The 25959-nt window shown below is 42.6% G+C and overlaps 3 long non-coding RNA genes across 7 annotated transcripts; 1 reads left to right on the top strand and 2 right to left on the bottom strand.

Moving 5' to 3' along the window:
• Positions 1–1594: 1594 nt before the first annotated feature.
• LOC147795374 (uncharacterized) lies at positions 1595–5107 on the bottom strand. The gene is made up of 2 exons (XR_015423958.1): positions 1944–5107; positions 1595–1698 (listed from the first exon to the last, which is right to left on the bottom strand). It is a non-coding gene; the product is annotated as an uncharacterized LOC147795374 (long non-coding RNA).
• Positions 5108–8795: 3688 nt separating this feature from the next.
• Positions 8796–9305, bottom strand: LOC147795373 (uncharacterized). The gene is made up of 2 exons (XR_015423957.1): positions 9146–9305; positions 8796–8899 (listed from the first exon to the last, which is right to left on the bottom strand). It is a non-coding gene; the product is annotated as an uncharacterized LOC147795373 (long non-coding RNA).
• Positions 9306–10459: 1154 nt separating this feature from the next.
• LOC147795372 (uncharacterized) lies at positions 10460–17268 on the top strand. 5 transcript variants are annotated; one of them, XR_015423954.1, is made up of 6 exons: positions 10473–10564; positions 11928–12055; positions 12611–12737; positions 13346–13489; positions 14445–14548; positions 15008–17268. It is a non-coding gene; the product is annotated as an uncharacterized LOC147795372 (long non-coding RNA). The 5 variants fall into 5 exon arrangements; XR_015423952.1 differs by lacking the exon at positions 11928–12055 and having other exon boundaries at positions 10460–10564; XR_015423956.1 differs by lacking the exon at positions 11928–12055 and having other exon boundaries at positions 10460–10564; positions 12611–12788.
• The last annotated feature ends 8691 nt before the right edge of the window (positions 17269–25959 follow it).

Here is a 25959-nt window from a genome sequence, read left to right as displayed (position 1 = left end):
GAGGTGGCATCTGAAAGCCAGCACGTTTCTCTCTCAACTCATGTAAGTTGCAATTCCATATTTGCTGTATTTATTGAAATATCTTGAGAAGAAGGTAGTGATTCTTGTCCCACGTTTTTTTTATTTTCCTGCAATTTTCCCGTCATCCACACTTTAGAGGGCGGCATCCCGCGCAAAGTTGACTTCGTATGTCTGACCCCAAAAAGACTGAGAATGGTCCAAATCTGAAAATCGCGGTGGCATCTGAAAAGGCACATGGCCCTCTCTCTACTTACCCGAAGTTCAATTCCATATTTGGTGTATTTATTGAAATATCAGGAAAAGAAGCCAATGGTTATTTTCCCACTCTTTCTTTTTTCTTGAAATTTTCCCTTCGGCAACGCGTTACAGGGCGGAATCCCGCGCAAAGTTGACTTCGTGTATCTGTCCCCAAAAAGATTGAGAATGGTCCAAATCTGAAAATCTCGGTGGCATCTTAAAGCTCACATATTCCTTTGAAGTGAATTTCAATTCCATGTTTGTTGTAGTTATTGAAATATCCCGGAATAAGCCATTGGTTTTTGTTCCACTGCTTCTTATTTTCTTGCAATTTTCCATCTGAAATCGCGTTACAGGGCGGAATCCAGTGCAAAGTTGACTTCGTATGTCTACCCTTTTAAAGACGGACAATGGTCCAACTCTAAAAATCGCGGTGGCATCTGAAAGCCAGCACGTTCCTCTCTCAACTTATGTAAGTTTCGATTCCATATTTGCTGTATTTATTGAAATATCTTGAGAAGAAGGTAATGGTTCTTGTCCCACGTTTTTTTTATTTTCTTTCAATTTTCCCGTCGTCCACACGTTAGCGGGCGGCATCCCGCGCAAAGTTGACTTCGTATGTCTGACCCCAAAAAGACTGAGAATGGTCCAAATCTGAAAATCGCGGTGGCATCTGGAATCTAACATGTTCCTCTCTCAACTTATGTAAGTTGCAGTTCCATATTTGCTGTATTTATTGAAATATCTTGAGAAGAAGGTAATGGTTATTGTTCCACGTTTTTTTATTTTCCTGCAATTTTCCCGTCATCCACACGTTAGATTTGACTTCGTGTGTCTGACCCCGAAAAGACTGAGAATGGCCCAAATCTGCAAATCTCGGTGGCATCTCAAAGGTCACATATTCCTGTGATGTGAATTTCAATTCCATGGTTGTTGTAGTTCTTGAAATATCCATAAATAAGCCGGTGGCTTTTGAAAGCTAACATGTTCCTCTCTCAACTTATGTAAGTTTGAATTCCATATTTGTTGTATTTATTGAAATATCTTGAGAAAAAGGTAGTGATTCTTGTCCCACGTTTTTTTATTTTTTACTGAAATTTCCCCTCTGACAACGCGTTACAGGGCGAAATCCAGAGCAAAGTTGACTTCGTGTGTCTGACCCCAAAAAGACTGAGAATGGTCCAAATCTGAAAATCGCGCTGGCATATGAAAAGGCACATTGTCCTCTCTCTACTTACCAGAGGTTCAATTTCATATTTGGTGTACTTATGGAAATATCCGGAAAAGGAACCAATGGTCATTGTCCCACTGCTTCTTACGGTCTTACTGTAGACTATTTTCCAAGTTTAGTTGGCAATCTGGTTTATTGCATTTAAGAAGAAATTCAAGAAAAAACCCTCCCGGTATGTAGTTGCTGTCCCTCCCTTGAATATATGTGAGCTTCAAGTAAAGAGAAAACAAAGATAATTAACAGCACGTTTAATAAAGATCTTTTTATCATTACACTCTCCTAATGACTTCAATCTAAATAGAATGAAAAGGCACGCCGGGAGATGAGTTGGTATTCCAGCAATGATTTCTGCGTAATAACCCATAGTAAATTTTAGATAAATAACCCATATAAACGGCTCCATTATTTGCTTGAAAATGGCCTTGACTGAATAAAGATTTCAAATGATAACTACCCAACTGAATACTTCTGAACCCCCTAGGATGTATGATGATTGCTGATTTGAAACCCTGTTCTGAATTCTGTTAACTTGTATACACCGAGGCGCTAGCGCTAAGCGTGGCCTTTTTATGAAGCGCGCCCTCACGAGACGGCCGTGAAAACTCGGCACTGCTGCAACATGGCCGCCCCCAAATTTCACCAAGAAATTTGCTAACTGTTAAGGCAATGGCAAAAACGTAACACTTCAGTTGAAACGATAAAAAGTTGAAGAACGCAGTTGCGATGAGAACACAGTTTTTTTTTTTATTCTTACTCAAGCAAGCAGTTCCTCGTGCCACAAAGTCTAAAGGGAATGAGAGTTTGGGTTAGTAACAGATTGGCCAAACCTGGAGTATCATCCTCATCATACTTTGCCAGTCGCACCAGCCGGGCCACTGGGCGTTTGTACTTTCGGTCGTTGACTCGAACACTGACTACCCTCACTCTCTGGTCATCAATAGGAAACACTTGTGTAATCGTCCCCACTGGCCACTGAGACCTTGGGAGCTGGGGATCTGCTGTCATCACAACATCTCCTTCCGACAGGTTTTCCTCTTCCCTTTGCCATTTCTGGCGGGTTTGCAGGTTAGGAAGATAGGACCTAACAAAGTGACGCCAAAACTGATCGGCTAGTACTTGACTGTGCCGCCAATTCCTGCGACCCTTCAGCTCTCTCTCGTCATAGACCACCATCGGAAGTGCTGAATCCCGTCGCCCCATAAGGAGCATGTTTGGAGTTACTGGATCCACGTCAGCAATCTCAGAGGAGGCGTATACCAGAGGTTTTGAATTGAGGATACCCTCAACCTCCACTAGCACTGTGCGAAGAACTGCGTCAGTTACGGTCCTATCTCCAAGTACTGCCTTTAAAGCTCCTTTGGCTGATCTGACTTCCCGCTCCCAAGTACCCCCAAAATGGGGCGCATTGGGGGGGGGGGTTAAATTTGAATTTGACCTTGTACTTGGCAAGTCGCTGCACAATATCCAGCTCCATTGCCTTTAAAGTCTGCTCGATTTCTGTATTGGCCCCCTTGAAATTTGTTTCACAGTCACTAAGAAGTTCAAAGGGATTTCCTCTGCGAGAGGCGAAGCGCCTGTAGGCCATCAAGAAGTGATCGGCATCCAGACTTTCTAGAATATCGAGGTGCACTGCTCGGGTGGTCATGCATTTGAAGAGTAGCCCCCATCGTTTTTCCTGTCGCCGCCCAATTTTAACTGTCAGGGGCCCAAAACAGTCTACTCCTGTAGAGTAGAAGGGTGGCTTTTCCAGCTGCAGCTTGCATTCTGGAAGATCTCCCATGCGGGGCACCCTCGGCGTCCCTCGCCAGCGACGGCATTCTGGGCAAGCATGCAAGATTCCCTTTACCATACTGCGCCCCCGCAAGATCCAAAACCGGCGCCGCAAATGGGCGAACACTTGATCAGTACCAGCCTGATGACTAAAATAGGCATCAGCATCCTTTATCAGGAGTTTTGTGACAGGATGGTGTGGGTCAAGAACAACTGGATGGGGCTCAACCAAAGCAGTGTCTGTTGAGGAAGCCTTCCTTAGGCGACCTCCAACTCTAATCAGCTTGTTAACTGGGTCAAGTTCCGGTGCCAACTCAAGAAGACGACTATTTCGAGACAGTCCCTATTGAACAAAGGAGCACCGACTTCCTCCTTAAAGGTCTCGCTCTGTGCCTTTCGAAGCAACAAAATCTCCACCTCCTGGGTTTGTTTTGGAGTTAGAATACCATCCAGCAACTGATCATCTGGGTACAGCTGCCTTCCAACTGCACCGACCAATTCTGTCCAACTTGAAAAGGCTGTAAAGTCAACATCAACCTCTGAGGTAGGCACTGTGAGACCACAGAAGACACTCTTGATTTCATTTTGTTCAATGATAGAGTTGACACGAGTTTGTGCCAAGATACATGCACTGTCCTTCTGCCACTCCTCTTGAGGGTCATGAAGCCACCCTGGGCCATCAGTCCATCTGGAGCCTTTCCCTAATTTGGAAACTGGTAAGCTGCGGGTGACATCGTCAGCAGGGTTATCCTCACTTCGAACATAGCGCCACTCCATACCCTCAGACAATGTTTGTATCTAGGCTACACGAGTTCCAACGAAAACCTTGAACCTGCATGACTCTGACTGAACCCAACTGAGTACAGTGGTGGAGTCGCTCCACATCAGAGTATACTCAACATCAACTGTAAGAGCCTCTAGGACGACTTGCGCGAGTTGGGCACCAAGGAGAGCCGCCATTTGCTCAAGACGTCGCATAGATAGCAGACGCTTTGGTGCTACCCGACATTTGGCTGACACAAAGCTTGTGTGGATCTCCCCAACGCTGTCAGCGGTACGTAAGTAGGCAACTGCCCCATACAACTTCTCTGAAGCATCACAAAAGACATGTAAGGACCTCTTCGCCGTGGCTGTCTCAACAGACGGTGGTGTATAACACCGTGACAACCGTATCTGTGGGATATACTCCAACTCCGTGCACCACTCTTCCCATCTCTGAGTTAAACCAGGATCAGTTACCCTCTGGTCCCAATCCAGCTTTTCTAACCACAAATCACGAACAAGCAACTTGGCTCTAGCTGTGAAGGGTGCAATGTCCCCCAACGGTTCAAATTGACTTGCAAGGGTCAGCACATTGTGTTCTGGAACCTTGGCTGGGTGATACGGCTCATCACTCTTCCAGTCCCAGCATAGCCCAAGAGCTGGCTCTGGATCGCCCCCTGTGGGTCCAGTGACAACAATTGTACCTGACGAGTTGAACAAGCCTCATTGGGAAGACTCTCAAGTACTGTGGGGTGACTACTCGCATACTTCACCATCTGGAATCCTACTTCTTGTAAACATTTGCGTGTGCTCTGGACAAGTTGGATAGCCTCTTCTTCAGTGTCTCGACTGGCCAGCTGGTTGTCTACGTAGGTCTCTTTCTCTATTGTAGACTGGACTCGTGGATACTGGTCTACCCCATCCACAGCAGCTTTCTGAAGGGCAAATGTTGCACAGCACGGACTACATGCAGCCCCAAATGGAAGCACCAACCACTCTATGACAACCCATTTGTCAAGATGCTCATCTTTCCAAAGAAACCGAAACATTCGTTGCTCTTCCAGTCGGAGTCTAACTTGATGAAACATGGCGGGTTATATCTCCTGAAACCGCCACTCGACCCTGACGAAATCGTAAGAGAACATCCAACAGAGATGGACCCCAAGGTGGGGCCGGCAACCAGTTCATGACTGAGGCTCTGGCCTCCAAAACTCAAATGAGCAATTGAAACGAGACGGTTTTTCCCACTACTTTGTACATCATGACATGGAATATACCAACCTCGTAGTTGGTCTGCCGACAAGTCATCCACCGGTCCAAGAACCCTGACCTGTTTCTGGTCTTGGAGTTTCCGGATGTTACGTGCGACAATAATCTGCCAACTCAGAGTTTCCCTCAATCTTCCTCTGGTTTGAGCGGGCCAATGCCAATACTGCTTGTGGGAGACTGGAAGGTTTCTTGTGGTTCGGCTTCCACAAGAGTGGGAGTTTCAAGCCCGCTTCACCCCCATCAACTTCAACTTCCCTGGTGTTCTCTTCCAGCATGTTGATGGCAAGCTTGTCAATCCTCGACCGGGTTACCTGCTTTTCATTTACCTGAGGTAATTTATCAACTGTTATAAATTGCTCCATCAATTGGTGCAGCTGCTGGTCCGGTTGATGTGTAGCACATGATGTGAACAGAATGCCTCGGCCCTCCAAAGTTTTACAGGGAGAACCTTGGTGACCAAGGACAGTCCAGCCAAACAAGGTGTTTACTGCCACGGGGGAACTACACTTTGGACCACAGCGGGACTTCAGACGAAAGCGTGAGTTCGACATGGTCCGCACCGATGAGCACAGACGGTGAACCCTGTGGGCCCGAAAACAATGCTAGCCCTCGTAAGTGAGGCCACTTGTTTTGTAGATCTCTGCAGACACACTGTAATCAACTAGCTGAACATCTGGGGCGCCTGAAAGCACACTGTATGCCTTTCACTGTCTCCACGAGCAAGGACTTTGAAGTCAACACATTTTTCCCTCCAGCTGGTGTCACCCAGCACAGTGCTTATACAAAGTTGTTCTTCATGGCCAGGAATATTCAACTTGTCAACAACAGACTGCAGGACCATTGTCCTCTCCACACATTCATCCAACACGCCAAAGGTGTCAATGCGACCTGAAGGCCCATGCACTGTAAGTGGCACAACTTTAATCAAAACATCACGCTTGTAGTCCACTCTAGGGCTAGGCCCCACCCCTGAACACATTATTGCTTCCTTAGCTATGGGTTCAGAAAGTTCGTGGAGGCTGGTGCGGTGGTCACCTTTGCATTCTTTACACTTTTTAGGATACAAACATTCCTTTTCATGTTTCTTTGCACATTTTTTACATCGTTGGTTTGTCTTCAACCACTGCAACTTCTGTTCTCTTGTCAGGCCCTGAAATTGTTGACAAGTTTCGAGGTAGTGGCCCGATTCTCTGACTTTGCAATACAAACAGCTAATCCTCTCTGGAGTCATTGCAGATGCATTGCTTTCACTTGGGACCTTGGTCTCAGTAGCAATCTTCTTTCTGACTGCTGATGCAGTCGCTGCTGACTGAGGACTGGCTTTGGCCATGTAAGATCTGGATGGATACGGTTGGTTGGATGGAGACTTCTTTTGCCCCTGACTCCGCCATTGTGAAGACTCCCTGGGGGACTTTGACTTGCTTGCCTTTTCTATGAGGATCAAACTAGCTGGGCCAGTCTTCTTCTTTAACCATCGATTAAGATCATGTACTGTGTAGCTCATACCATGGCCTTGATTCCACATTTTGGACAGGAATTCTGAGTGAAGCCTCTCAGGCAATTTTTTGACAAGCTCAGTGGCATAGCGGTGGTGCTTAAGCTCATCACTAAAGTCCAATTTTTCAGCTGTTTCTACTGCTGTGGCCAGCTCATCTGAGAAGTAACGGAGTCCAGACCAATCATTGTACGCAAGGACAGGACGGGCCTCTAGCTGATTGAGTAGGCCTTGGACTATTCGTGCTGGATCCCCATATGCCTTATGCAACTGCTTCATTGTCGCCGCACATGCTCCATCTCCCAAGATGAGATTACGGTCGGCAATGGCTAGAGGACGACCTCCGAGATGACTTCGTAGGTAGGTGAATTTGGTGGCATCTGGCAGTTGATGCATGGGGCCTTTCATGATGCTGTCCCATAGAGATCTAAAGGTTACATACTGCCTAACATCATGCTCACTGTCGAACTTAGGGATGTCCAACTTGGGGAGGCTATCCCAAAATTCCAAAGCCATAGCCAAATGGGCCAGCGAAAGTCGTCACAGGGCCTTTACTGGCATTGGCAGCAGGAGTTGGGGATTTGCCCTTAGCCTTGGAAGATCCCTTAGAACAGTGTGAATGTTTGCTACCTTTATCACTCTCTGATGGGTCGTCACCATTGGAGGAACTTGATTCGCCCTGTTCTTCACCACTGGAAGTGTCTGTGTCCTCTCTTGAGGTCGATGGCTCTGGAACCTTGCCATTCTTGGTGGATTGCTGCCTGGGGGCACCATGCTGGGTTGGGGATTGACTGCCCACTCCTTCCATGGCGGATGCACCACTGATTAGTGAGAACTTGGAAACTGGCATGTCACTGAACAAACGAACTGTGGGCAAAGACTGAACTAACACGGTGTTAGGAAGAAATACGGAGGCATTTGGGTTAAAGACTTGTGGCAAGGAACTGGCCACTTGTACGCCTGCTGCCTGGTGTGAAACATACGAGTCTGCCATAACACACGAAACCGGCGCATTTATTATCCCAGGAGGATGAGTGCTTGCCACCCCGTGTGAAATGTATGCGCCTGACATGACATGCGAAATGTGCGCGCTTGCTGGCCCAGGAAGGTAGGTGCTTGCCGCCCCGTGCGAAACGTATGTGCTTGACATGGCATGTGAAGTGTGTTGACTTGCTGCCTCACGAGGGTTAACACTTGTCATGGGGATGGCCATGCTGTGCTGCATTAACGGTACAGGCTCGGGCAAGTGCGCATTAAGATTGACAGAGGTATTCATACTAATATCAGCCAACATGGATACAGAGGGCTCAGAAGTACTTACCCCTTCATTACCCAAGCAAAGGTTCTATCTTTAACTGACTCCACCTGCCCTGGTAAGTGACCACCCACTTTTGTTTGGTCTTTTTCTTCCTGATAAATTACATCAATTTCATGTCTCAGTCTCTCAGTTTTCTAGTTCTATCTCTGCCCGCCTCAAATCTGAGTTGATTTGAATTTCCATCTGCTTGGCTTGGAACTGGACTTTCGCTCTTTCCTCTTCCGCCTTCCTCCTGAGCTCCTCCAGTTTCCTGCGTGATTCCTGTTTTAGCAAGACGTCTTGTGATCTTTGACTTGGATGAATCTTGCTGAGGAGCTTGCATGAGGTCCCGCTGTACATGGAGGAGGTCGTCCTGTAATTGGGCACATCAGCATCTGCAGGTTGCCTGGCAGAAAAACACTTGGTTGATGAGGAAAACTTGAAGGCTGTATGACATGGTGGTCATGGGCCTCGGGGAACATGTCGCGGAATAACGCCCTTGGGTTTCTGGAACACGTGGCGGATAATGCTCTTGGGCTTCTGGTACATGTGGATAATGTCCCTGGGGATCCGGAACATGTGGCGGATAACGCCCCCGACGAACATGTAGGGTTTCTTCAGCTTGGGTTTCAGTAGTGACAGACATGTTGAACTTGACAGTTCTTAGTTAGCTGGATGTCATCCGGTTCAAAGGACCAATTTTCTGTAGACTATTTTCCAAGTTTAGTTGGCAATCTGGTTTATTGCATTTAAGAAGAAATTCAAGAAAAAACCCTCCCGGTATGTAGTTGCTGTCCCTCCCTTGAATATATGTGAGCTTCAAGTAAAGAGAAAACAAAGATAATTAACAGCACGTTTAATAAAGATCTTTTTATCATTACACTCTCCTAATGACTTCAATCTAAATAGAATGAAAAGGCACGCCGGGAGATGAGTTGGTATTCCAGCAATGATTTCTGCGTAATAACCCATAGTAAATTTTAGATAAATAACCCATATAAACGGCTCCATTATTTGCTTGAAAATGGCCTTGACTGAATAAAGATTTCAAATGATAACTTACCCAACTGAATACTTCTGAACCCCCTAGGATGTATGATGATTGCTGATTTGAAACCCTGTTCTGAATTCTGTTAACTTGTATACACCGAGGCGCTAGCGCCAAGCGTGGCCTTTTTATGAAGCGCGCCCTCACGAGACGGCCGTGAAAACTCGGCACTGCTGCAACACTTACAGTTTTCCCTCTGACAACGCGTTACAGGGCGGAATCCCGCGCAAAGTTGACTTCGTCCATCTGTCCCCAAAAAGACTGAGAATGGTCCAAATCTGAAAATCTCGGTGGCATCTTAAAGCTCACATATTCCTGTGAAGTGAATTTCAATTCCATGTTTGTTGTAGTTATTGAAATATCCCGGAATAAGCCATTGGTTTTTGTTCCACTGCTTCTTATTTTCTTGCCATTTTCCATCTGAAATTGCGTTGCAGGGCGGAATCCAGTGCAAAGTTGACTTCGTATGTCTGACCCCAAAAAGACTGACAATGGTCCAAATCTGAAAATCGCGGTGGCTTCTGAAAAAGCACATGTTCCTCTCTACTTATCAGAGTAGTGGGACAAGCTATAAGAGGCAGCAGGACAAGGACCATTGGCTACCTTTCCGAATATTTCAATAAATACAGCAAATACAGCCAATATGGAATTTTCCCTGTTGCAACACATTAAAGGGCGGCATCCCGCGCAAAGTTGACTTCGTACGTCTGACCCTAAAAAGACTGACAATTCTGAAAATCACTGTGGCATCTGAAAATGCACATGTTCCTCTCTCTACTTACCAGAGGTTCAATTCCATATTTGGTGTAGTTAATGAAATATCTGGAAAAGAAGCCAATGGTGCCAATGTTGCTTTTTTTTCCTGAAATTTTCCCTCTGACAACGCGTTAGTACAGGGCGGAATCCCGTGAAAAAGTTGACTTCGTATGTCTACCCTTAAAAGCTGAGAATGGTCCAACTCTGAAAATCGCGGTGACATCTGCAAGCCAGCATGTTCCTCTCTCAGCTAATGTGAGTTTCAATTGCAAATTTGCTGTAGTTATTGAAATATCTTGAGAAGAAGGTAATGGTTCTTGTCCCACGTTTTTTAAATTTTTTTCAATTTTCCCGTCGTCCCCACGTTAGAGGGCGGCATCCTGCGCAAAGTTGACTTTGTACGTCTGATCCAAACACACGATTAACCTTTATACGTTTTTATGGGCGGAGCCATAACTTCATCCCTGGCCTGAGCCTGCAGCCGATTGGCTCGCACAGTCTGCGGTCCGCAACGTTTCATTCAAGCTATCTAGAAACTATTGTGGTCATTTTGTTTTCAATTTTTCCTGTTTTTTTTCCGTTTTTCTGTTGGCGTCCGCCATGTAATTCTGTTGTCAGCCTATAGCTGGGTCATTACTGTTGTGGAAGTAGCTTGTGTTTACCGTTTGTAGAAGCGAGGTGAGTTTGCTCGATTCTGTAAAAATGTCAGAAACGTGGTCTTCGTTTTCCTGTATGCAGTGTACCTGTACAGTACGCGAAGCATGTTCATAGTGTACTTGTACATGTACATAGTTACGATACGTTCATGCGTTGTATGTATCTATCGTCCATTGGATGTCGAAGGTCAAATTTGCTGTGGCTCATGTACGCGTTTACGAAATATGGCTACAGCCAGGCTGTACTCGAGTTGTAATGGTGGGTGATTCATTTGTGCAAAGACTGCTAGATGACATTAAACAAAGAGGAATTGACGAATTTGAAGATAATTCTAACCTAAGTGTTTGCAAAGGGATTTGAAAAGTTACAGATGTTTGCGCTTTTTTTGCAACAGATTACTGTCATGACGGCCATTTTGCGCATATGGTCATTATGCTAATTGGAAGCAATAGGGTCTATTGTCGATCGGTTGATTTCAGCAGGTGGCACTCTGCGCTGAGGCATGCTGGGAAGGGAAAGGGAGCATCGCGCGCAAGTGATTTGACTTGCGTAAAATTGCCAACAAAATGGATCTTCATCAGTAGGCATATTGTAACGGAATCCATGAAGGACCCTGATAACAAATGTTGGATCAAAGAAAATAACTGAAATGTATGATACTTGGCCAACTTGCCAATCCGCAGAAATCTGTCAGCGGCTTATTTATTTTCTAAAAAAAAGTAAACAAAATCAAGTAATTAATCACACACGAATATGGCTATAGAGATAACAAATTAACTACAAGTAGTTGCTCCCTGCACGGTGCAGGGTGCAATGACATTAAATATGCTCCTGCACATGCTGGCCATTTTAAATCACACACATGTGAACATGTGAAGACAAACTACCCAGACCTCAAACCCAATGCGTGCGACGCCTCCCCCCAGAAATGGACCTGTAACAGAAAAAAAATACCCTGGCCACATGCACAAGAGCATAGCAATCTAGATATAAGGAATGGCTGGAGCGGAGTATCCCAAGTTTTTGTTAAAGAAACAAACACAAAAACTTACATATAGAAAAGACACAGGAACATCCCAGTTGTGGATGTTCCCCTGACCGTCCCAGTCAAAGAAGTCCCTAGTAGGCTAATTAACTTAACGATGAAAGGTGTGGCAATGTTAGACTGTTCCATTTAGTGGGACTAAACGTAGTGGTATAGTTCTACATTTAAATCCAGATCAACTGATATGGAAAGCAAACTACACATATATATGAACACCCAAAATATAACAATTTAAAATAAAATCTATAACACACAACAAAAATTAAAATAAAACTAATTTACAATATGTCAGAAGTTTCTGAATCTTACCAAAAACAAATTGTCGTATTTGAGGGCCAGGGGTGTGGCAGTCACTGATGAAAAACAAAAGAACAAGATGAACTTGTCGAGAAGGTTACTGGGTGGAAAAAGCTTGGTTTGGTTGCAAAACCAACAGAGAAGCTGAGGCAGCTTTTGCAAAATCAAAGGTAGGCCTAGCACTGAATACATTTTTCAAACAGATTTTCAACATTTTTGGAATGTGATTAAATAGACAATTAATATAAACATTTGAATTTAATTTTGGTTTGGAAACTGCCAAATCCGCTAAGCAAAGAAATGGGTTTTAGGCTCTAAAAATGAAAAAAAAACGTAATGTTGTGAATGTAGGCTAACTATTTATAAGGCCTAGCCTACTCAACAATCTGATTGTAGCCTGGTTGCACTTTGTTGGCCACACATCAAGCATCCAGACTTTATTTTGGTGCACTACAGAGGCAGACGTCAAACCATGTTGTTTGTACTCTCTGACATGTTTGAGGTTTCCCTTATAAGTATTCATCTCCCTGTCACACATTTGTTTGTGATCTTACCTCAGTTATCGACATGTAAGTTTGTAGTTTGCTTCATTGTCGCCACAGACCCCACGTGGCATTATTTCTTCAGGCAGTGCTATCTTTCATTGAAAGGCCTACATGTATTTCTTACACAGAAAATCGGTTACCAATAGGCTCACTTTTATGCATGTCCCTATTTATTATAAGGAGAGAAAGCTTTTATTGGATGGTGGTGTGATGCAGTTGCCATGTCCTGAATCCCTTTCAGAAGGGTGGGAGGTCTCCCCAGCAAGTTTGCCAGACACAATAAGGGCCCACAGTTACATCAAGACTGGTGAGCTTAAAGTGATAAAACATCTCCAAAAGAAGGAAGTCTCACAGTGGGGTAATAAACTGTAGTTGTAAGAGCTTTAGTAGTGTTGTATAAAAGGAACAATGTTGACAACATGTACTAACTTTTGAGAAAGAAACTTTTATTCTAAACTATTTTACAGCTTGTACAAGAGAGAGTGGGGGTATACTGCACATAGAGATGTTGCTTGGAGAGTGGTTGTGATGAGAATGGCTAAAAATGACCAAGTGGTAAAAATAGGGTTGGGAACTTAGGCCAGAAGAACAAGGGTAAATCTAATTATAAAGTAATAAATCCTGGACAAGAAGTCTGCAAGTGGAATGTGGTAGGAAGGCTAAAGCAATAAAAGTGGGTCCTTGTGTAGGGGTACTCTTAAATCAATTAGGAGGCTTGACATTACAGAGTCAGTTTTGACATTTCAGGGTCAAAAGTTAAAGGCTCCTAATCTATTGCTGAGAAAAATGTACACGGGATCTAAATGCAAGTATTTTTATTTTTATAAGGGAGAAAACGCTACAGAGCCATTGAACATACATTTATAAATAAGTTTGCATTTTTTCCGACATATTGTTTGACATATTGTTTTACAGCTGGACGCAAAGTTGGGCAGCATAACACTGATGGCATGAGAACTGTAGGACTTGGCAAAGGTCTTTATGTGTCTTGACCATGTGAAAGGCATGGCTTACCATGGCATCAGTGCAAACATCAGCTATTGTTTTGTACAGGGAAAGGTATGAAAGCCTAATCCTGTTCAATACAGTGAATTGTTGGAGAGTGCAACAAGTTAATGCCTATTTTAACCCTAACCCTCCAGCCTACTTTGGCTAGAAACCCTGCCAGACACCTCAGTCTGCATCATTTGCCAAAGTGGCTTGCCTGCCCAGTGTAACAAGATCCACCAGTTCTACTCTCCCCAAGGCCAAACAGCCTGGGGGTCTGTGGTTGCCAGTTACCACACTATCCAACAGTGGCATTGTTCAATAGGACTAGCTGCCGTTGTCTCAACATAGCCAGTGTGTGCCACTGCTGTTGATTGCCAAGTGCATCAAAGTGCATCAAACTTTTCACTTGGTGCACTGTGCTGCATCTGGCAGGGTTAGGGTTAATATAATGGATGAAATATTGCATTGCATTCGGTGCAAGGAATGAAAAACATCTGTTGAATTAACGGGCATTCATAAATACCGCAGACAGTCTTCCTATTCAACAACGTGCAACTTGACCGTATGATAGTTTGATTCCGATTGGTCATGAGTCTGTGTGCACACGGTTTGTTGCATGCGAGCCAGTTTGACAGTTTGCACAAAGAATGTTCCATTAAATGGATGGGGTGTTCGGGAAAATGAAAGTAAAATTCCAAAACAAAATTGCTGGAAATCATCATATATTGACTTCTTTTGACTTTTCTGACTAAAAAAGATATTTATTAATAGGAATAAATATGTGCTTAACCAGTCTTAAACTAACGTGTATGCAGCTTGGGCATTAGTCTTGTCTATTCTGAGCGGTATTAAATGCTGAAAAACACATATTTACTCCCTGTCTGAGGGATAATTTGTCAAGCACCTTTTAAGTGCATCAGCCAGTGTAATTATGTATGTTGTTTGCACCTGCTGAAGCAAGTCTTTGAATTAAGATTAAATCTACTAACTTGTTTTTCCCATGTTACGTTTAAATTTTATGTAGGTCATACTACTGACCAAAACCAATAAAGATCCATATTTTGCATGGGTGGTGCTGAACAAGGCCAGCGCGCAAGTTGTAACAGCAGAGTGTACCTGTGTAGTTGGGTAAATTGAAACCTTTTAATGGCAAGCTTACAATAATCTTCTAAGAATTTTGCATCAACTGAAATGCAATAAATCTTGGTTTGCACAGATTTTTTAAACCCTATTATTAAAGAGGAATCCTGTGTGCCTTGATATTGTTGTCAGATGTCCTTTTGTTTATTTTACCTTAAGCTTTATAATGAATGGCCATTGTTTATCTTTGTCAATTAATTTCTGAGAAACAAAAACCCAATGTTAGTATTAAAACCATGGGTCGAATCTTTACAAAAACCCAGTAACTGTTGCCATTTCGGTAATGATGTATTTGAATACATCAGTTTTGCAAATACTATATAATCATGACAGCATTGAAATAAATAAATGGTGTGAAATAAGTAGTAATTTTGATACAAAAATTACAAAAGATTTGTTACAAATAATACATTTACTTGTATCATTTGTTCTCATTTCATGGTTAAGGATCCAAGCTGGATGCAAGCATGTTGCAGCACTCTTTATTTGCCATAGTTGAAGCAGTGGAACAGGGGCGCAACAGCTCTTCAACTTCACAGAATATGGTGTGGAATGCTCCTCCAAAAAAGGGTGACAAGGTTCATAAGGCTAAATTTGCTGAGTACATTAAAATTGTCCGTGTAAAGTAAGATCTCGCATTGCAGAACACTGAAGCAAGTAATTGTGATACAGGTCCAAATATGATCCACGGGTAATTATAGACAGGGTTTCCCATCCTATTTCTGATTTTGACTTGGATTGTTTGGCCCATATTACTAATTGAAAAACTGGACTGCTAATGTACTCACAAGTGCAGCTTGACCCATCTCGAGAGACACTCGACATTTCAGAAGTGGAGAAACATGTTGATAATAGCATGACTGAGGAAGTACTAACAGTGAGTGAAGCATTCTCCAGAATTGAACCCGACTCTAGGCCTATAAGTGAGCAGGTTATTGGCAATTTCATAATAAACCAGCACCAGCAGCAACTGCTTGCACATGCCACATCACAGCAGAAATCAAGTGAAAAATGGTATGAACACAGGAAGGGAAGCATCACTTCTAGTACGGCAGGAGATTGTGCCGCTGCAGTAACTGGGATTCCTCCCAAACTAAAAGCTTCTCATTCCTGTGTAGCACGTATCATGGGGTATTATGGCAACCCTACATCCCCAGCCCTGCAGTGGGGAAGGTATTGCAAAGCTATAGCCAGAAAACACTATTTAGCACACCACTAATTACATAAGAAACATTCAGGTGTGTCATGTACAGACACTGGACTTTAGGTGAGCTTAAGGTTTCTGTATGTTGCAGGATCACCAGATGGGATCGTCAGTTGCAAAAAATGTGGCCATGGTCTTGTTGGAATAAAAACCCCTTTCACTCATTAAAGACACATGACAATAAGTGAACTTGTGAAAAGGAGGAATCATCTGGACTCATTAGTGATAATGAGGTAGTACATTTAGACGGGCTCCACAAATATGATGTCCAAATTCAAATCCAGCTACTTACAAAAATGAGTGGTGTGATTTTGTTGTTCACACAAGTTCACCCTCTGACAACATGCATGCTGAGCGAATTCTTTTTGATGACCAATACTTAAATGTGTTAATGCCTGAATGGAGTTTCTTCTTTTCCAATGCAATTGTTCCAGAATTGTGGACTGGAAATGTCTAAGAACAAGTACTTAAGAATGCAGTACAGAAAACGATGGAAAATGCATGTATGCTAAAGATGCTCGACGAATCCACATTAACAGCAATGTCAGTGGGTGGTTCTCGTTATCCATGTGGGATTTGTGGGGAAGATTGTGAGGGAGATCCCATTGATGATAGTCACTAAAGTATTAAATGTGACAAATGTTACTTATGGTATCATTATTCCTGCATAGGACTTACTGGCCAAGAAGTCTCCTTAGGTAGAAGAAAATCGAAATGGAAATGTGACAAGTGCAAGAAAGAGTCACAAAAACATAAAATGTGTGTACGTTCAGGAGATTGATGTATCTTCACAAGTCATATCAGGAATTGTTGTCACATCATCATACATTTCTTTAGTAATTTCAAGTACAGTACAGTTCCACGGTCACAATGACAATGTTGTATGGAATAAAACTACAAATTTGTTTTCATAATTTACGAATTATATTATGTGATAAACATGGTTAATCTTTGCATTTTGAAAATTTCAAACATTGCACTGGATTTTAAATCAGCTTTATGTACTGTACGTACACTTAGTTTTCCCACATAGTGCAAGAACTGTAACAGGAAATACATGTATGCACTTAGGAGTTAGGAAATATTCATGCAAAAAGGATGGACTATACATGTTCATTTAACACTATCTCTTCAGAGAAATTACCCTTTTTTTTAAGAAGTCCACATAAGAAAATGGCCATTATTTGAAGTTGTATGGATTTTTTTGCAGTGTGAATATGAATTCCTCATCTGTAAATATGTGCATATACATGTAATCATGACTGCTGAAATACCATCATTGTATTTCCTTTACCATTGATGGCAAGTGGAATGACCATGTACACATATGTCTTTACCATAAGTAACCTGTACTTCCTGACAATACAGCAAATTTGTATGTTAACTATCACAGTTTTGATAAAATATATTGTTTATGAACTAATAGAATTACATAAAAACCCTGTGCAATCAGATTGAAATATGTGCACATTTGCTTGAATAAAACAGTAGACAAGACGTGAAACTACAGGTACATGTATCAGATTTATTTCAATAAATGAACCCATCTATTTCTTGTACTGAAAAGGTATCCAAGTTGAGAGAATCTGCGAAACTGTGCACTGTGCTACCTTATACCTGAAGGCAATCCTCTCAAGTTCAATCACAGTTTCATCAGAGTCATAAGAAGTTCAACTGAAAGACACTGTTTAGGGCCTGGCTTAGTGACATTGCTAACTTGATAAAATTTATCCCAGTCCATAGATTGCTTACCACGATAGTACTGTAGCTTTTGTGCATGTGACCGCACCTGGTCTGCAAGCCATTGAAAGATTTCATACGAGGGTATACCTGTGTACATTTTGATAAGTTCATCAGAATGTGCAGTTTGCTGCACTGAGAAGTGTTTATGTTGTCTCAAGCTTTCTTCAAGATGATTCATTTCTTCTTGAACAGCAACATCAATTAAATTGGCAAGTCTCATGGGCAACAGGGTACAGGGACTAATCGATCATTCAGTGGAGTTAAAGGGACAGGATCAGGACATCAACGGCCTGTTAACTAACATGATTATCACACCTGTCAATGTACATGCAGTTTTTGTTAGGTTATAACCCGGACAAGACCAAAGTTTTGGTCAATGGATTTGAATGCAGTTTTAAGCTTGGGCATGTGGGTTTGCGCAGGGGCAAACTGCAAAAATGTAGTGTCAGCTTTGGATATGCCTGGCGTTGTTACTGAGAAACTACAAAAAGACCTTACTGCTGGCAGGTTGGTTGGCTCTTGCGATGATCCCCCATTGCCCAATTTTGTTGTGAGTCACATAGGACTGGTACCTAAGAAGCAGCCAGGGAAATTCCGTATTTTACACCTCCTATCTTACCCTGATGGTGATTCGGTGAATAGTGGCATCCCAGATTAGCCAGCAGTGGTTCACTATGCATAGATAGAGGTGCAGTTTCCATTATCATACAGCTGGGCTGGCATTGTTTAATGATGAAGCTTAATGTCGAGTCTGCATTCAAAATCATTCCAGTGTTCCTCCAGGATTATCATTTGTTTGGCTTACAGTGGGACCAGAAATTTTATTACGATAAAACTCTCTCGATCGGTTGTAGGTCCAGCTGTGCGATTTTTGAAAGATTTAGTGCAGCATTCCAGTGGAATAAATCAGGAGTCCAACATATCCGTCTGTTGGACGACTTCCTGCACAAGAAACTCAAGGCCATTGAGAAGATAACCTCAATGTCAACATACAAGAAAGTCACGTTGCGTGACTTGCAGTCTCTACTTGGCCTACTAAACTTTGCATGTAAGGTTGTAGTTCTGGGTAGGGCTTTTCTGGGTAGGCTCATAAATTTAACACTGGGGGTTAGTAATCCCAGGCACCATATTAGACTCACACAAGATGCAAAGGCTGACTTGGCTGCATGGCAGGTTTTCTTGGAAACTTACAACTGTAAAGCATTTTTCCTTTCTGACGCCTGGCTCAGCAACAAAGCTTTGCACCTATACACTGATGCATCAGGGGCACTTGGCTATGGAGCCCTTTTAGGAAGACAGTGGTTCAATGGTTGGTGGCCTAAGACCTGGTTATTGGAAAATATAACAATAAAAGAGTTCTACCCCAGTGTTGTGTCAGTTGAAGTGTGGGCAAGTTGTTTTGCCAACAAAAAGATCATGCTGCATACTGACAACCTAGCTCTGGTATATGTCATAAACACCACCACTTCTAAGGATAAGAAGTTGGCCACTCTAAGGATAAGAAGTTGATGATATTAGTTTGTACATTCGTGCTCCAGTGCATGCGCTACAATATACTGTTTAAAGCTGAGCATATACCAGGCAGGCAGTTCGAATGTATTAGCAGACCATTTGTCTCGTCAACAGGTCACTGCCTTCAAACAACTAGTGCCCTGGGCAGAGCCATCCCCAGTAGTGGTGCTGGAAAACATCCTGCCATGCAATTGTTGCATGAACTCTTGGGATGGTTGGACATATCTATGTCCAAAGCCACCTGGAATACCTATCAGAGAGCGATAACAGTTTTGTCGGAATTTCTTGAGCTCTTTTCTTTTGATAAGACTTTGCCAGTTGCGCCTGTTCTGATAGCTCTATTTGTTGCTCATTTACATAGCAGGCAATATGCCTCGACAACGATAGCTACCTGTGTCTCATCCATTGGTTATGTACACAAACTACAACATGTATGATCTTTCCGATCATTTTCTGGTACGCAAAGTAATATTAGGTTCAAAAAGGGATAACCTACGGGTAGACATGCGTTTGCCCATCACGTGGCCATTACTTCAAAAGCTGGTAGATGCTCTTAAGCATTGTACTGACTCAAATTTTCAGCAGGTTTTGTTCACCAGTATGTTTCGGTTGGTGTTTGCTGCATTTTTGTGTGTTGGGGAGATGACAAAATCCAGTGGGAACCTAGACAACATCTTGCAAGATGCAAGATGTCACAACAAAGAAAGAGACGGGTAGTTTTCAAATAATATTCAAGACTTACAAGCATTGTGCGGGGAGACAAAAAGCTATTGAATTGTTTCGTGAATACCAAATTGGGGCAGTGCAGGCTTTGGAGTAATATATTAAACTATGAGGTACTCAGCCAGGATACCTGCTTATTTGGCTGTCGGGTAGCCCGATCACTTGATCGGAATTCAATTCAGCCTTGCAGGTTGCACTTCAATTTTGTGACCTGGACCCCATGATTTATAGAGGTCACAGTTTCCGCATTGGAGCTGCATGCTATGTAGCAGCCATGGGGTTCTCAGACACACAGATCCGTGAAATGGGGCGTTGGAACTCTGATGCTTTCAAAAGGTATATTAGGTTGTAAATGTGCTGCTCCTTTGTTTTTTTGGGGGGGGGGTTATTTTGCACCAGTATTGTGGAGAGCCCCGTCATCCAGGGCCCCAACCTCTACACTTTGATCACAAAGTTGGTGGCGGTTGGCCCCAAATTCTGGCTGGTTTTCGAGTTGTAGCATGTTATTCATGTATAAGATTTATATAACCTTGTGTAACTCTCTTGTTAATAAAAGCAAGTACATGTATTGACATATTGAACATTTTATAGAATTTAATTTGTATCAGCTTTTGGGGGTTATGTTGATACTCTGTAGTGCAATGCTAGTCAAACTAATGTCAGTTATAAGGGGAATTTTTGTATATGCAAATAGCGATGCTTCAATCCTTATTCATCTCATTACTGTTTTATTACAATTTTATTAACAGTTGAGAAGTGTATTTCAACTTGTCGGAAGCAAGTAACAGACCATAACAATAAATTGGTCAGAAAGGGGACTCCTATTACATATAAAGCAGAGTGTGCTAGTCTATTATTGGGAGCTTTTGTCATATGTTACAAGATAGATATAATTAGTCACATTTTAAGCTGAGCGATGGCCCATAAAAAGACTGAAAATTGTGCAAATCTTAAGACCTTGTTAGTATCTGAAAGGGCACATGGTTGTCTCTCTACTGATGTAAGTTTCAAATTCATATCTGGTTGAAATATCTGCAAAACAACACAATGATTCTTGTGTCACTGCTTCTTATTTTCTTGTAATTTTCTCTCTGACAACAGGTTACAGGACGGCCTCAAGCGCAAAGTTAACTTCATGTGTCTGACCCTAAAAAGACTGAGAATCGTCCAAATCTGAAAATTTTGGGGGCTTCTGAAAGGCCACATGTTCCTCTCTCTACTGATGTAAGTTTCAATTTCACATTTGCTGCAGTTGTTGAAATATCAAGAAAAGAATGCAATGGGTCTTGTCCCACTGCCGTTTATTTTCTAGCAATTTTCTCTCTGACAACACGTTACAGTTCACGCAAAGTTCACTTCGTATGTCTGACCTTAAAAAGACTTAGAATGGTCCAAAAATAAAAATGGTCTAAAAATCTCAGTGGCATCTGAAAGCTCAAAGGTTCCTCTCTATTCATGTGAGTTTCAATTCCATATTTGCTGTAGTTGATGAAATATCTGGAAAACAAGGCAATGGTTCTTGTGTAATTGCTTTATATTTTCTTGTAATTTACCCTTAGTCCCAAGGTTACAAAACGGCTTCCCACGCAAAGTTGACTTCGTATGTCTGACCCTAAAAAACTGAGAATTGTCCAACTCTGAAAACCATGGTGGCATCTGAAAGGGCACATGGTCGTCTCTCTTGTAAGTTTCAAATTCATATCTTTTGTAGGTGTTGAAATATCTGCAAAAGAAGGCAATGATTTTTGTGTCACAACTTTTAATTTCCTTGGAATTTTCCCCTAGTCCACACATTCCAAACGGTTTCCCGTGCAAAGTTGACTTCGCATGTCCGACCCTAAAAAGACTGAGAATAATCCAAATCTAGAAATGCCGCTGGCATCTGAAAGCTAATATGGTTTTCTCTCTATTGGTGTGAATTTCAATTCCAGTAGTAGGGATAGGAGAGTTCTGGACCACCTCCTCTTTCACCCCCTTTCACCCACACGCGCCGGGGATTCCCACTCACCTTGAACTTTTGACCGGGCGCACTTTTTGTGTAAACAACTCGTGACTAGCACCGATCGCTCCAGCAATCACTCACAAACAAAAAGGGACTTTCCGTCGTTGGCCCGTTATAAAAAACGAAAAAAATAAACACTACATAAAAATAAATGGTAGAGAAAACTACAAACGTGAATTGTTACTTTTGCAAAGACACGAGAAATTCGATCGACTTGATAGATTCGTACGATTGCTTTCGTTGTTTAAATTCCAAAAGTTTACACAAATGCACCGATTGTAAAGAATGCCACAATTGTCACCAATGTAACGATTGCGTCAGATGTAAGGACTGCTCCACCTGCGACGATTGCGGTAGATGTATAAATTGCGTAGCTTGTTTTAATTTATACGAATGCCGAAATTCAAATGCCTTGGACAGTTGCGAAGACTGTTACAAGTGTGCCCATTGTATCGAATGTTTTGGTTGTACGTACTGTACCTGCTGCGTAAATTGTGTCGAGTTGGAAGGAATGGATCACGTGGTGCTCGTAGACGGTAAGCATAAAAAGCGGAGGTACGCGCCAGAGAACTAGCCACTGCCCGATTCAGCGACAAAACTCGACGCGGATTTACACAAAATTGGATTAATTATTGAATACGACGCTGATGTCGAGCATTTAATTAAAGTAGAAATCCCAGGTTTACCTTAAATAAATTAACTATTAATAAAAGATGACTGATGCGGAGCTTTGTCACTTGCTGAATCTAAAGGAAGTACACGTAGCAGGATCTAAAAAACAAAGTAAACCGATACCCGCTTGTAACCACCAAATACTTGAAATAGACGAAAGATATGCGTGTAAACATTGCGGTCTAATTTTTGGATGGGTTTCCTCGTACACCCCCGTAGACATGGGAGATCGATACTACAAGCATCACGTTTGGAGGAAACCGCCGCCACCAAAATCGAGAAAAACCCTACAAAAATATAACATTTGTTTTAAAAACGGCGAAGCGGGTGAAATAGAATACAAGTTAAACCAAGTTTTAAACGGTAAGATCTCCAGAGGTAAACCGTTGAAGGCTTTAATCGCGGTATGTTATCAAGAGACAACTGGGGAAACCGAATCTAAAGTGAAAGATCTATTTCAAGTTTCGGATAAGCACTGGGAAAACGCCCTCGACAAATTAAACCTTGCCAAACAAGATTTTTCAAAACGTATATAATAAAATGGAGACTAACACGTTTTACTTAACCGAGAGCGAGCAGACGTTTAAATTGAGAGATGTCATCAACAACACCAAAGGCGACAAGGTCAACCGAGTAAAGAATATTCAGTTTGAAGCTGGATATTTTAACGTAACAAACGCCACTGAAATTGAGTGGGATACAAACTTGGACGGTAGGCCCGCGGGAGTACTTGGCGAACGACCGCCCGGAATACCCTCAGTGGAAAGAACGGACGTATCTCCCACTTCAGAATTAGTACAAACAGCTAAAATCAGATTGATCCAAGCAAATAAGCAATTCAGCGGAAGAAATTAGAATCATCGCTGATGAAATTGAGCAGCTAAACCAAGAAATCGCAACTTTAGAAGATCAGTTAAACCAAAAACAACCATCAGAAACGCGAGCTCTTTTAGCTTTTGATATCGATGATAAAAAAGTCAAATCAGCTTCACTGCTCGAGGGGCAAAGACAAGCTTTAGATGAAATTTACGAAGGGAATCCCCCGACTCGACCTACCACAAACTCCCCCGTAACACCCACGAGACCCAGAAGAGAATAAACTAAAAGACTGTTTTTGACGGGGCTAACTGAACCTATATACGACAGACTTCATTCGCGAAGCTCATCTGAACCATTACCCCAGGGCCAAAGAGGAAGCATCGTGGTATCCCCCGGTTATTGTAGCATGGACTGGTTTCACTTTTTGTTAATTTCGATTCTGGGCGTTTCTTTTAAGGTTCATTCAGAATCTAAACGGGTGACTTTGGCCATTACGGACCCCAATCTCAAATTGCGACTAAATAAAGAAGTGTCTAAGCTACTGAACTTACCCAAAATAAAACTTTTACCCAACGTTATTTACGAAGGCAACTACGATTTAAACCCATTGAAACTCGCGTTTATTCATTGCAAACAATTAAGTACATTTGATTAAATACATTTGATAATTTTTATAACGGGCAGTCTTTAGGCTTGCTGTACGTGATAGCTACCGAGCCTCGCACCTACAATCACAGTGAAACGCCTAAAAAGTTAATCGACAGGAACATCAGTGAATTGACTTTTTCTGTTAAAAACGATCAAGGTGAGCTCTTGAATAACATCGGCAAAATTTTAATCGAGTTAGACATTTTTTAAAACGCGTAATTGTAATAGTAATATTATAATAAAAGATGACGACTAACGTATACCCAGATTTAAGTAAACACCCGGATTTGACTTTAAACTCGGCTGAACAAGCGGAAACCAAAATTTACAGACTCAGAAAGATCGAAGAAATTAAATCTCAAATCCAAAGAGAATGCGACAGGAGGGAAAATAGTTACAAAAAGATCAAACGGCCTTTAACCGCACTCGGATACGTGGAGTACGGCGTGGAAGCCCTGGGCGCGACCTCGGCAGCCGTCAGCATTCCCGCCATTTTGGGAGTCGTTACCGGACCCGTCGGACTTGTGATGGAAGGCATCGCTATCGGTGCGTTTGGCACTTACGCGCTTCTAAAGTATGCCTCCCGTAGACTCACCCACAAAACAAAAAAAAACACGACCAAATTCGAATTTTGGCAGACGCTAAATTAAACACCATCGAGGAATACGTATCTCACGCGATTAAAGACGGTGACATATCCCAGGAAGAATTTGTCCTCATTTTATCCGAGCTGAAAAGGTTTAACGAAATGAAAGAAAAGATCAGATCGCGTACGTCTACAAAATTGCAAGCGAGCGAAGCGAGCACCAAAGAAGAATTCGAACGTCAAGTCAACGAAAGAGCAGAAGCGCTAGCCAACGAACGGGCTGCGGTTTTGAAAAAAGATCTTATGAAAAAAAATTGGCGAGTAACTTTAACAAAGTCGGTTAAGTTTGAAGAGAAACCAGAATTTTCAGGGTGCTCAAAATTACCAGAATCTCCACCCGCTTATCGAGAAGCCACCCAACCGACGGCACCTAAGTTTTAAAAGTCTTTTGAAATAAATGGGAGCCAATTCTAGTAGCCTAACAATTTTAGTCAACGAAGAAAACGTCTTTACAGCCAAGTTTCCAAATTTAACGCACGCGTATAAATTACCGAAAGTAACCACGGACGAAGCCGTTAATCGCTGGTCTACCGAGTCGATATCGTTTTACCAAAATCAATTTAATTTCGCGGTCTATTGCGCAACGACGGCCTGCGGTGTAGGTTTTGATCTGCTGTCCGACCCCAATCCATACGTCTCGGCTTTATTTGACTTTCACGTATATTACACCGTACGAAAAATATTTTACGACTGCGTAATGCCCATTCCTAGCGACAACGCATGTGACGCGTTACGCAATAATTACGACCATCGGAAGTTTACGGACACGTGTCTATTATACGGAGTAGACCCGAATAGATCGCATAAACAAACTCGCGACACGTCAAACGGATTAGGCACCGCTTATTATTACGACAACGGTAACGTACCTGCTCCGGGTAAAAACTACGACGCGCACGACTTACACGTGACCAAGGGTAAATACGCGGGATCTACTTACATGGGATTTGGCTAGGCTAAACCGCCTAAATGTTCCGGTCACGCGAGTACCTACACGGTCACCTGGATTTCACAGTCGGACGCAGTCACTTTGGCCTTGTGGGATTTTGTTCCTAAAAAGTTTCGGTTGACGGACGTGGGAATCACCAAGGTAAACGAATCAATTCGAGCTTACGTCTACGCGTTACTCGGGGCACAGGCACAGACCAAGACCAGCGTTTTGGCCACCGGAACCGGATAAGACGCGCAACGGCAATTTATTACGATCGTGGAATCTTTAATCAATTCGGACCCCGATCTCGAACAGTCGATCGACCAATTCCAAGATTCGCTACAATACGCGAAAACGCCTTTAAACTTCGTAGTCGCCCCGGGTTTGTACCTGGTGCCCTCGGACATGGACTTACGCATCGGCACTTTTTAGGGATATAACAATAATTTACAAATCGCGACTGCGGATATGAAGACTGGATACGTACCGAGTTTGAATA

This window comes from Acanthaster planci, unplaced genomic scaffold (genome assembly GCF_054643075.1).
Source record: "Acanthaster planci isolate LZ-2023a unplaced genomic scaffold, COTS_SCS Contig47, whole genome shotgun sequence".
Taxonomy (NCBI): Eukaryota; Metazoa; Echinodermata; class Asteroidea; order Valvatida; family Acanthasteridae; genus Acanthaster; species Acanthaster planci.
This window is presented reverse-complemented; position numbering and strand designations above follow the sequence as displayed.